The 12,729-nt window shown below is 41.4% G+C and overlaps 1 protein-coding gene across 2 annotated transcripts in view; it reads right to left on the bottom strand.

Annotated features, from left to right (window-relative positions):
- Nucleotides 1–11,810, bottom strand: part of STAMBPL1 (STAM binding protein like 1) — a 52,800-nt gene extending 40,990 nt beyond the window's left edge. Inside the window, exon 1 of one of the 2 annotated variants that reach the window (XM_040254700.1) lies at nt 11,630–11,810. The gene's annotated coding sequence lies outside the window, so the exon portion shown is untranslated. The remainder of the gene's footprint in view (nt 1–11,629) is intronic. The other variant, XM_040254701.1, reaches the window with a different exon arrangement.
- Between the last annotated feature and the right edge of the window lie 919 nt (nt 11,811–12,729).

Raw genomic sequence — 12,729 nt, 5'->3', positions numbered from 1 at the left:
CAGAACTGGACTGAGAGTGGTAAAAAAAAATGTAGAAGGATAAATAGCTATTGGGAGAGATTCTGAGGGGAAAACACATAGAACTTGGAAGTGAAGTGGACAGACTGGGATTCAGAAGCACAAGCAGCAAAAATACTGTGAATGTTGCATGTAAGGGAAGCAGAGATGGTGATGCATCTGACTTCAGAAGAGATTTTTCCTGTATTTCAGTGAATGCCATCAACATCCAATCAGTTACACACACCTGGGAAAACCTGGAAACAGTTGCCATACATCTCCTTCCTCCCTCAATCCACATCCATTCTATCACTCTATCTACTGAGTCACCCTCAAGATAATTCTCAGATCTGCATTTTCTCACCATCTTTCTTCAGAGGAGCCTAATCTGTGTCACTCTTTATTATGTCTGCATCACTAGAATAGCCTTCTAATTGGTCTATTTGTTTCCATCACTGCCTCTTTGTTTAATTCTACATACAACCGGCATGCCATTCAAATATTGTCATTTCTTCCCTTAAAACCCTTTAACAGCTCCCCATCACTGTCAATATCACATATCTTTAATAGGTCCCACAGAGCTGGGTCTGATCCAGCTGCCAAACCACCAGCGTTCTCTGAACCCTCATTTCACACGTCTACTTCCCCTGTATCCTTCCAGGGTTAGTTTAAGCATCTCTTCCTCAGGCAGATATTTTTGACTACTTCCAGACTAAGCCACACTCTTAGTCATATACTCATGAAGAAATGTAAGGCAAACCTATACTGAGGGATTTTCTACAAAACAACTGGCCAGTGTTCCGAAAACGTGTCAAGATGATGAAAGACAGATAAAGACTGAGGGAACATTTCTGATCCAAAGGGACTAAGAAGACAGGACAGAAAAATGCCACGTGTGACCCTGGATGGGGCTCTGGAGCAGAAGGAGGACACTGGTGGAACGCAAGCAAGACCTGTAGACTAGGAACGCCACGTGTGACCCTGGATGGGGCTCTGGGCCAGAAGGAGGACACTGGTGGAACGCAAGCAAGACCTGTAAACTAGGCAATATAGTATTGTAACAACGTTAGCATCCTATTTTGATAACTACCATGATTAATGAGGTGCTAACATTTGGGGAAAATGGGTAAAGGATATACAGAAATTCTATGTACTATTTTTGCAGTTTTCTGTAAGTCTGAAATTACTTCAAATTAAATATTTGTAAAATGTTCAGCTAGTACCTTAACCATCCCTTCAACAAAGGACAACAAAAGGAAAAAAAGTTTGCATCACATGCAATATCTATAATACCGGCTATGTCTAAACTATAAGGCATATTTGGGTAACAGTAAGGAAGAGATAAAAAGTTGAATAAAAATAGGCAAATGAACAAGTCATGAGAGAACTATGAATGGCTAAGCAACATGTGAAAGAATGTTAATTTCACTAGTAATTACGAAACTATGAATTTGAAACTGTATTTTCATTTCTTTGATAAACTTTACATGATCCACCATACTTAATATTGAAGACTGGAAGAAAAATTGGCTGTTTAAAAAATAGTACATGTTTCTGTTGACCCAGCAATTCCAAGTTTTTCCCATAGACTGTCCTGCCCAATAAAACACTAATAACACACACACACATACACATACACACTCAAACACACACTTGCTCTAAATCAATGCAGAATAGCTTAAAAATATTACAATTCTGGAAACTGAAATATGTAGGAGGAAATGGAAATATGCAAGAGGTTATTTAAAAAAAATATTCTATAGTAAATGAAGCCATTAGAAAAGACTTACATCTGTATGCTCTGAACCAGGAAGTTGTCCCCATTACAGCATTAAGTGGAAAAAAAAGCAAGCTGTAAAATAACACGACTCCCATCTTGTATTCCTAATACATATGTATCTAATGTATGTTGGTGTTTGCAAGAAAAAAGTTGAACAACATACACTGGATTGTTTTCAGCTGGTGACTCAGACGGTAAAAGAATCTGTCTGCAATATGGGAGACCTTGGTTCGATCCCTGGGTTGAGAAGATACCTTAGAGAAGGGAATGGTGACCCGCCAGTGTTCTTGCCTGGAGAATTCCATGGACAGAGGAGCCTGGTGAGCTAAAGTACAGGGGGTCGAAAAGAGTCGGACACAGTGGAGACTAACACTTTCACTTTCAATATAATTTGTTACAGATATGTATCACTTTATAATCAGACAAATAATACTTTTTTTAAAAAAGCCTATAAATCATAAGTAGGTAGCTCCAGATTTTTAGTCCAGTCTTGCCAGTTTCTAGATGTATGGATTCTGATCAATTATTGTGATCAATTATTCCCTGAGTTTATTTCCTTGGTCTAATGTGAGACTCATGCCCAACCATGTTATGGCAGTAATACTAGTTGAAATATGTAGTTATTCAAGGGCTCTCAAAGCTGAGAGAGACCATATGTCCTTATGGCTGGGCTGGGTGACCTTGATGTTACACCATAACATGCAGCTGCCTGTTGTTGTTTAGCAAAGTCACCTTTGAGTCCTTTATGAACCCCATGGACTGTAGCCCACCAGGTCCCTCTGTCCATGGAATTTTCCAGGCAAGAATGCTAGAGTGGGTTGCCATTTCCTTCTCCAGGGGATCTTCCCGACCCAGGGATCGAGCCCACGTCTCCTCCATTGGCAGGCAGACTCTTAAACACTGCCACCACCACTGCGGCTGCTGGAGACAGCAATTCACTGGCTACAGACCTTACGGAAAACAGCTTGGGAGAATTCTGCTTCATGAACCTTTCAGTCAGTCCTGCTAAAATCAAAGCCTAAGTGCTCACCTGCTCCCTGCTGCCTTTCATGAATCCTCTCTTCTGGACCAGGTATCAGGTGTCCCTTGCACAAGAGTAAGGCTTGTTTGCATCAGGTTAGTCCCCTACTCAAAAAAGCAACTGGCAACCTACTGCCCACCAGAAGAGGTCCAAACACTCTTGCCAGCCCTCGGGCTGTGCACGATTGACTTGTTTCCACTGTTTCGTAATATACGGCTTCCTCTACTTCTCTTTTTGAGCAAACCCTCTCTGCCCTACCCCAACATCCGCCATTTAGAAGGTTTGACATCCTTTCTAAAACTTCCCACCAACTCTGTGGTTTTCTGATTTCATCTATTTAAAAATAGGTAATAACAAGGAAATAAAACACAGTATTATTATAAAAACCCCAAGGTAGCACTGACACGTTATTCCATAAACATGTATATGAAAATCAGAGGAATAAATGCATAAAACTTAAGCACAAATCTAAATATGAAATTAAATTTAGCTTCTAAATAGGTTTTCCTCTAAGTATGGTTTATGGACCACCTGCATCAGAATTCTCTGAAAAGGTTGTTAAAAGAAGTCTCCCAGGCCCTGTCTAGACTTACTGAATAACAAATAACCTATGGGAGGACTTCTCTGGTGCTCCAGGGGTTACGACCCTGCACTTCCAATATAGGGGCACAGGTTCAGTTCCTAGTTGGGGAACTAAGATCCCACATACTACATGGCCAAAAGATAAAACAAATTTTTTTTTAAACTTATAGGGGTGGCATGGAAGTCATTCTGGTTTTTCGAGACTAGTTTGAGATGCACTGCCTTAGTGACCTTTAAGTGTTTCAATAATATTACACTTGACAAAAAGAAAGGGCTTCGCTTGTGGCTCAGATGGTAGAGAATCTGCCAGCAATGCATGAGACTCGGGTTCGATCCCTGGGTTGGGAAGATCCCCTGGAGAAAGAAATGGCTACCCACTCCAGCATTCTTGTCTGGAGAATTCCATGGACAGAGGAGCCTGGTGGGCTACAGTCCATGGGGTCACAAAGAGTCGGACACAACTGAGTGACTAACACTTTCACTAACATTCTGATGAAAGAAAAGGAACCTTGATCTCCTAAGAATGTCATTTACATTTCTTTCAAAGCCATATTTGAATTTCTTGAACTTTTCAATATTTGGACAAAAAAGTTCCACACCCACTACTGATTCCAAATGATTTTCATTTTTTTCCCCCTTAAAGAGGTATAATGATTCAGTAAGCAGTTTCTCTGCCCCATTTTTACAAAAACACAAATGTATGAAGGATTTATTCTAGGTTTCTCTTTTCTAACCTCATTCCATTCACCACTTCCAATTGTTCTTCCCGTTAAAGAAAATTTATCTTGTGGAACAACTTAAAGCCACTCTTTCAAGGACAAAACAGATTGGAAAAAAAAAAGTGGAGTCAACCCATCAGAAGACTGAAGCGTGAACCCACAGGCATGAAGGCCTCCCCATATTTCTTCCCAGTGGCTGAAATTCATGCTCCCAGAGTTAAAAGACAAGGCTCCAGAAACTGGTTAAATACAATTACAGGGTCCTTAGATGAGCAGAAGTTAACCAAGGTGGCCATTAGTGATTATAGTTTTCTTTCTGCTTTTAATGAAAAGGTGCAGTTGATTATCGGCCTAGCCATTCAAGTCTGAAATGTAATACTCCCCCAGAGACCCACCCTAAGAGGTACCTTAGAGTGTACCTCTAAGTACCTGCGAAGACAAAACAGGCAGGCGTCGTTAACTGGGGCCTAGAAGGGTTAAAAATGACTCATCACTGGCCACCTGTTTCCAGATAAACCAGAGTCAAATCAAGTGAAGCAATGAAAGTGAATAATTTGTGATGGGTCTCTGAACAGTTATCTCTTATATGAGCCTGGGTTGAATCTTTGGTTCAGTTACTGCAGTACTGCTGAAACCTAAGTATAGCAAAAGTGTAAAAGCAAAACACCAAATTCATCAAAACTCAAATTCTTTCATCCTTAATTAAGTTTAAACTCACAAGTTTTTAAAACAGTTCCTTTAAATAAACTGGACTTTAGTTAAATAATTACTTACACAAAAGGGTAAAATCAAACAACACAGGCTGTATTTTTTAAAATCAGATTTAAAAAATATTCCTCAACTAAATAGTACCCATGAACTTTTTACACAAGACCCAGAATAGTTTTTGCCTCCTTAGAAAAAAACAATGAGTTACAAATTTCTGAAAGTTATTTATGAGAACAAATAATTATAAGGACGAAATTGCCAACATTCATTGGACCATAAAAAAAGCAAGGGGATTCCAGAAAAAAATCTACTTCTGCTTCATTGACTATGAGAAAGCCTTGGACTGTGTGAATCACAGCAAAATGTGGAAAATTCTTAAAGAGATGGGAACACCGGACTACATGATCTGTCTCCTGAGAAACCTGTATGCGGGTCAAGAAACAACAGTTAGAACCTTACATAGAACAACTGACTGGTTCAAAATTGGGAAAGGAGTATGAGGCTGTATATTGTCAGCCTGCTTATTTAACTTATATGCAAAGTACATCATGTGAAATTTGGGGCTGGATGAGTCCGAAGCTAGAATCAAGATTGCAGGGAGAAATATCAATGACCTCAGATATGCAGATGATACCACTCTAATGGCAGAAAGTGAAGAGGAACTAAAGAACCAAAAAGCGAAGAGGAACTAAACAGCCTCACCTTGAAAAAGGTGAGTGGAACAGTTGACTTAAAACTCAACATTAAAAAAAAACTAATATCACAGCATCTTTTCCCATCACTTCACAGCAAATAGAAGGGGAAAAAGTGGAAGCAGTGACAGATTTTCTTTTCTTGGGCTCCAAAATCACTGTGGATGGTAACTGCTGCCATGAAATTAAAAGACACTTGCTTCTTAGAAGGAAAGCTACGACAAACCTAGACAGCATATTAAAAAGCAAAGACATTACTTTGCCAACAAAGGTCCATATATAGTCAAAGTTACGGTTTTTCCAGTGTTCATGTACAAATGTGATAGTTGGACCATAAAAAAGGCTGAACACCGAAGAATTGATGCTTTCGAATAGTGGTGCTGAAAAAGACTGTTGAGAATCCCTTGGACTGCAAGGAGATCAAACCAGTCAATCCCAAGGGAAATCAACCTGAATATTCACTGGAAGGATTGTTGCTAAAGCTGAAGCTCCAATACTTTGGCCACCTGATGTGAAGAGCCAACTCACTGGAAAAAAACTTGATGCTGTGAAAAACTGAAGGCAAAAGGCGAAGAGAGTTGCAGAGGATGAGATGGTTAGATAGCATCACCAACTCAGTGGACATGAACTTGAGCAAACTCTGGGAAATAGTAGAGGACAGGGAAGCCTGGCATGCTGCAATCCACGAGGTTGCAAAAAGAGACAATTGAGTGACTGACCACCACCAACAAAGTAATGTTAAAATATTGGAATCAGTGATGACATACTCCTTCCTAAAGAAGTTCTGGAGGAATTGATAATTTTTTATTCTTTGTTACCACAGCAGTCTTACCACCTCTAATTAAAATCTGGTATCTATTTTTTTTTAATTGAGGTATAGCTGAAGTATAATATAATGTTAGTGGCAGGTCCAATAATAAAAAAGGTCTGGCCTTTTATAATTAGATGTGATGTAATTATTTCAACAAGTCAAAGAACAGCTGATATTTATAATATTAAATTTAAACTAAACTAAAATAATATTACATTAATATTAATATATTAATATATAATTAATATTAAAGTTAATTAATATTAAAGTTAAAATATTTAACTTTAAAATAGTTAAAATATTTAATTTAAAATATTTAAATTAAAATATTAATACTCTAAAACATTCTGAATGAAAATGGTCATGAAATGGCATCATAACTTCACCATGGCTTATGAATGGGAGATATAAAAATGGTCATGAAATGGCATCATAACTTCACCATGGCTTATGAATGGGAGATATATGAGATTCTAAAAAAGTGGATAAAGGTGGATGACATAGAAATTTTTTTTTTTAATTAATTAATTTATTTTTAATTTTTACTTTACAATTCTGTATTGGTTTTGGCATAGATTGACATGAATCCACCACAGGTGTACATGCGTTCCCAAACATGAGCAAACTACTGATACATGCCCAATAATATAATATGTACATACTCATCTGTAACATCTCTCCTTATCCAGTGATTATATATAAATATCTCCCTAATATAATGTATTATACAGCATGTATATTACATATAATGTATATATTTTATAATGCACACATTTATATAATGTACACATTATATTATGTATACACTACATACATTGTAGCTTCCCAGGTAGCTCAGTGGGTTAAGAATCTGCCTGCAATGTAGGAGACACAGGTTTGATCCCTGGGTCCATAGGGTTGCAATGAGTTGGACACAACTAAAGCGACTCAGCACACACACACATTGTATAAAAGATACATAGTACATATTACACGGGCTTCCCTGGTGGCTCGGATGGTAAAGAATCTGCCTTCAATGCAGGAGTTTGATCCCTGGGTCAGCAAGATCCCCCAGAGTAGGAAATGGCAACTCGCTCCAGGCTTCTCACCTGGAGAATCCCATGGACAGAGGAGCCTGGCGGGCTACAGTCCCTGGGGTCTCAAAGAGTCGGACACGACTGAACAACTCACATCTTATGCTTCCAGCAAAGGTTCACTAGGTATAAGAAGGGATGTTACAAATGAATATAATTACATAGGTCAACTTTTAGGCAAAAGCAAATTGGAACCCTTCTTAATAAGGAATTTAATGAAAAATACCATTTACAAAACCATTAAACATCAAGGAAAAATAGCAAAAATTTTGTACAAGAATCTGAGTACTAATTCTATACAGGAGATGATAAACTCTACAGTGGAAATGATTGGAGCACCAACTCTCATGAAGACGAGCCCCTACTTTTCTCACTCCAATCAGTGTCCCCACCTAAGTCAGGAAAGCAGACACTGAGTCAGACTGTCTTAAGTTTGATGCTCAGCTCTGTCACTCTCTGAGCAATGACCCTGAGCAATTTACCTAGCTTCTTTGTGCTTCAGTTTTTTAATCTGCAAAATTGTACCTATTGCATAAGATTGTTTTATGAATTAATAATAATAATAACAAACACATGGAGCAATTAACCTCGTGTCAGACACTTCTTAGAACTTTCCATTTATATCTATTTATTCATTTACTCCTCCATGTCTTAGAGAAAAACTAAGACCCCAATTGAAAGACGAATAAACTGAAGCTCAGATAACTTAGGAACTCACTCAAAGACACATAACTCGTAAATGGCAAAAAGAGTTCATGTTCCTAACCACTACATCATCTTTGAGATAAAACACGTAAAGGCTGAGTACAGTGCCCAGCATATGGCACATGTTTCATAACTAATGCTTATTAATAAGCATTTGTCAAATGTTTGCAAGATTCTGAGGTTACATCAGGGCTTGGGAGGAAAGAATATTTTCATCAAGTGGGGAAGTGTTCTGTGGATGTGGAACAGGTGTGTGACCACTTTATGTACCCCAGGTTAACACCTCTCTTCCACATAAAACAAAGAATCCTGATGTCTGGTTGTCTGAAGTCTTCCCTTCTTCATCCCAGTGTCACTGGGATCCTATGTTAGGCTGTCATTGTCTGACACCAGATTACACCTGTACTCTCTCCTTTTGCCAATCCACTCACCACCCAATTGCCAAAATGCCCTTCCATAAAGATTCTTTCACGCCTACTCCTTTCAAGAAACCTATCTTGAATTGGCTATGTTGCCAAAATCAAATTTCCACTCCCTTGCTTTCAAGGACCTTTAATAAGACATGAAAGGAACACGACTTTAACTCTAGTCCAAGTGCTCTGGTGCCTACTTACCAAATAAATACTTGATAAGAAAGGCCATGTTTCATTATGCAGAGAATAGCAGTGTTTGTGTTACTTCAAAACCATGATAAGCAGTTTTAAAATTTTATTTATTTTGGGCACAGCCCAAGAGAAAAAGCCTTAAATATTTAAGTATCTCATCTTAAACAGCTTGACTGGAGTCTCAACAGGGAAGAATACCAGAGAAAAATCTGCTTTACTATATGCACTATAATGTTAGTATCTAGGTAAATTTCAGTCAGCTTTCTGATCTTTCACTCTGAAATTAGATCATGAATCACAGGGTAAACCTCCAATGACTGAGGATGGAAAATGAGAACTATGGAGCATAACACCCTTCATATTCAAGATCACACAATGCATTCATTTCCAAGAGGGTCTTGAAAGGCTAACTAGAGCTAAGCAAAAATATGAATTACTGGTTCTTATCTCACAGAGCTGCCTTTAATAAATACAAGTTGCTAAGTAACCAGTGGTCTGAATTAATGTCTTTTTTCCAACCACATCAATGGACAAACATCGTATAGATTTAATTTAAAACTCAGAAAGAAAATCAAACATGAACTTCAAAGACTTGGCTATTTGTCAAATGTGTAAGTGACTTTTCCACTCAGCATGAGAAGATGAAGGATTGTACTAGAAGTTCATCTGATTTGCTTAGAAATCCAACTAATTTCTGACAAAGGGCATATCCAGATGTAGCTACATCCAGATCATTCCTGAGTTGAACGTTCTGATGTCAACTCAGGATTTCTGAATGTACACTCAACACATCCAGTTGCACAACTCACATGTTCAGACAGCTGAAATAAGCAAGTCAGTAGGTACCACTACAGTGGTTTTTCATTTTGTTTTAGAAGGATTCCTATTGTTCCTTCAGCTGGTCTTAGTTGACCATATCAATTGGCTCCATTTTGATGAAATGGTTAATGATTCCTATAAAGTGACAGCTAGAAACAATCAACATTAAAAGAGGTTATATAGCAAGCATGGGAAGATTCTAGAATTGGTATTCATTTAAATGAATAGTGTACAGCTTAAATATTAGCCTCCAAAGACAGGGAACTGACCATCATATTTTCCAGAATGACTGTGAGTCACTTTTCGTAGTTTCAACTGAAGTTACTTCTAAGTTTTTCACAGGGCCGAGGAAAAAAAATGCTAGGATTAGACAGAATCACAAGCCCAGTGGTTTAAAAGTGTGTCTAATCGGTAAATGTGTCCTCCAGGGAGGCACCTGGTAGTTTCTGGGCAGCATCTACTATTTCTTCTACCCCTTAGATTTTGAGCAAAAATCACCAGGCTTTCCTTCTCTGTAAAAGGCAACCTCACTCCCTGGATTGTAGCTGTAAGTAGGTTTGAGAAGAATCCTTGAGGGAGGAATGTGATCAAACTGTGTTAAGTCCTTTGTGCTTAAAAAAAGAGAGAGAGAGATAACTATTGCTAACAATTCTTTAACTATTTTTATCAGTCCTTCTCTGAAGCCAATCCCAGAAAGTCTCCTCTCCAGGAACAAGTCTCTTTACTGAGGTCCCCTCCATCCTGGGGACCATGATGCTCCCATTTCTCCCTCCAAGCCTCTCACTGGGAATGAGGCTTATGAAACAGGGTGAACGTAGGCAAGAAACTGGCCCTGAAGACCACAGTGGATAAAGTAGTAGGATTCTCTACTTGCTGATTTAAATGGTGCTTCCTTGACAAAAGAATGTAAGAAAACAAGTTTCTCCCTAAAATTCCCAAGAACCAGCTGATACATAAATTACAGTTAAAATAGTATATTCAAGAGCAGATTCCCAAGAGGCAAGCAAGTTGCTGTATATATGCCTGAACAGAAAACAAGCAGCCAGTTCATTTTCTAGGGGGATTCCAATAACATATCAAGTTTCTGAATGAAAGAGATGTAATGGAGTAAATGGTAAAGAGGAACCTAATTCTCAAAGGCACTGACTCAGTATTAAATGGAAACATAGATCTTCACGAAGAAGCTATATAATGCCCACTATAACAGAGTCACAGAGTACATCTTGGAAGTTAAAGTTAGCATCCATCCCACAAAGACTGCCAACTAAAACAAGGTTTGGAAAAACATAGAAAACAGTGGCTTCATCTATATAAAACCACCATAAAAAACTACTCCCCTAAACTCGAAACAGAAAATCAACCATTCAGGTGTACTTGAACTGCTGAAACGAATCTGCCATACTGACCTTGACAGGGCCTTGAATCATGAAATCAAAAATCAGCATCCTGATGATTATCCATTATAAACTCGGAAACGCCTTAAAAGCCAGGACTTCATTTTATTCTCAGTGGCTAGCAGGATGTTTGGAACGCAGTGTGCTCTCCGGAGCTCACTTAGATTTCTGTTTTACTTACTACCAAACACTGATTTCCATAAAGCCACCCCTATGCCACTCAAGCACGTAAGATTTCCTTCAGTCCTCCTCATCAGGTTCTGCTTCCTGAATTACTTCTTGTTTCTTTATTTCTAAATGTCTGTAATTACAACACCTTAGGCTCTTATCAGCGATGTGGGGTTCTTTCAGAAAGTTCTGGAAAATTATGTTTTAGTGACCTGCCACTTTGTGCATTTCATTAAGGCTTTCAGTTAAGGCTTATACGTTATTCAGGTGAGAGGGAAAAAGCCTTAAGAGTGGCTCATCAAGGGCATAACAGTAAGCATCAGATACAAAGACCTGCCACACGTCCCTCCCGGACGCCCGTTTTTCCAACCTCGCCCCTTCCTTCCCCACACCACGCACCCCCAAAGACAGTGCGGTGGGCTCTCTGAACCATCTCCGAGGCCGCACCCCAAGTCCAAACCAGAAACACACGCGGGTACATGGATCACCGCCAGGGTCCCGCCCTGCCCCCCAGGAGTCACAGCTTCCTGCTTTCCCCATCAAGGTGAAACTAACCCCTGGGGGCCCGCCGGGGGGCGGACAGAGGCAACGCAGGCGGAGACAGGCGATCGCAGGGCCGGCAGGAAGGAAGTGAGCGGCTGGCAAAGCGCATTTTCCTCCCGCGGAGCAAGCCCGGGACAGGACGCCGCTAGCGGAAGAGGGGCGAGTGCGCGCCAGGCCGGTGGCACACGCGCCCGGCGTGCACACGCATCTGCGCCGGTGCGCGCTCACCCGCGGGCGCGCGCGCCTACTCACCAGCAGCCTCTGATGTCCGGAGCCCGCGTTGCGCGGCGACTGCAGCGGCTCTCTCCACGCCTGCCGTGTGGCCTGGGCATCCGTCTGGCCGCTGCAGCCCGGGTCGCGGTGGCTTTTGCCAGAAGGCAGTGCCGCCGGGTGCTAGTGCGCCCAGGGAGCAGGCGCCCGCTCCCTGGCTTCGGCGACCCTCCTCCGCGGCTCTGCGGACGGGTGGTGCTTTGCGGCTTTCACTTGTTGGGTCTCGGTGCGCTCCTCCCCTCCTCTTCGCCGCCGTGGCTCCCCAGCCTCGGGGCAGATCGCTCCCTCAGAACCCCACGCGCAGGCCTGGCGAAACCGAGCCTGCAGCAGCCGTCCCTGCTACCGCCGCGGCAAGATAATAAACTGCCCCTGCGATGGTCCTGGCCGCCTCTGCTCGCGCCCCCGGGTGCCGCCTCCGCCTCCGCCTCCGCCCCCCTCCTCCCCGGCGGCGGCGGCCTCCAGGGGTCCGCAGAGAGAGCTCGCGGTTGGAAGCGGGTCTCTGCTTTCGACTTAGAGGGAGTGTGAAACGATGGAGCGATGGAGCGCGACTTTCTCTCCTGAAACTCTGCCCCTCCCTTGCTCGCCCGGAATTTTCATTTTGCTCCGCCGTCAGTGTCACCCAGGTGGACCGGAGTAGGTGCCTTTTAAGTGTACACGTGTGGTGATACAGTAGGATTTGAGCGTGAACTCGTGGCGCAGTGGTAAAGAATCCGCCGGCCAGTGCAAGAGACACAGGAGTCTGGGGTTCCTTCCCTGGCTTAGGAAGATCTCCTGGGGGAGGAAATGGCGACCCAGTCCAGTATTCTTGCCTGGACAATCCTATGGACAGAAGAGCCTGGCGG

Source organism: Oryx dammah, unplaced genomic scaffold (genome assembly GCF_014754425.2).
Source record: "Oryx dammah isolate SB20612 unplaced genomic scaffold, SCBI_Odam_1.1 HiC_scaffold_14, whole genome shotgun sequence".
Taxonomy (NCBI): domain Eukaryota; kingdom Metazoa; phylum Chordata; class Mammalia; order Artiodactyla; family Bovidae; genus Oryx; species Oryx dammah.
This window is presented reverse-complemented; position numbering and strand designations above follow the sequence as displayed.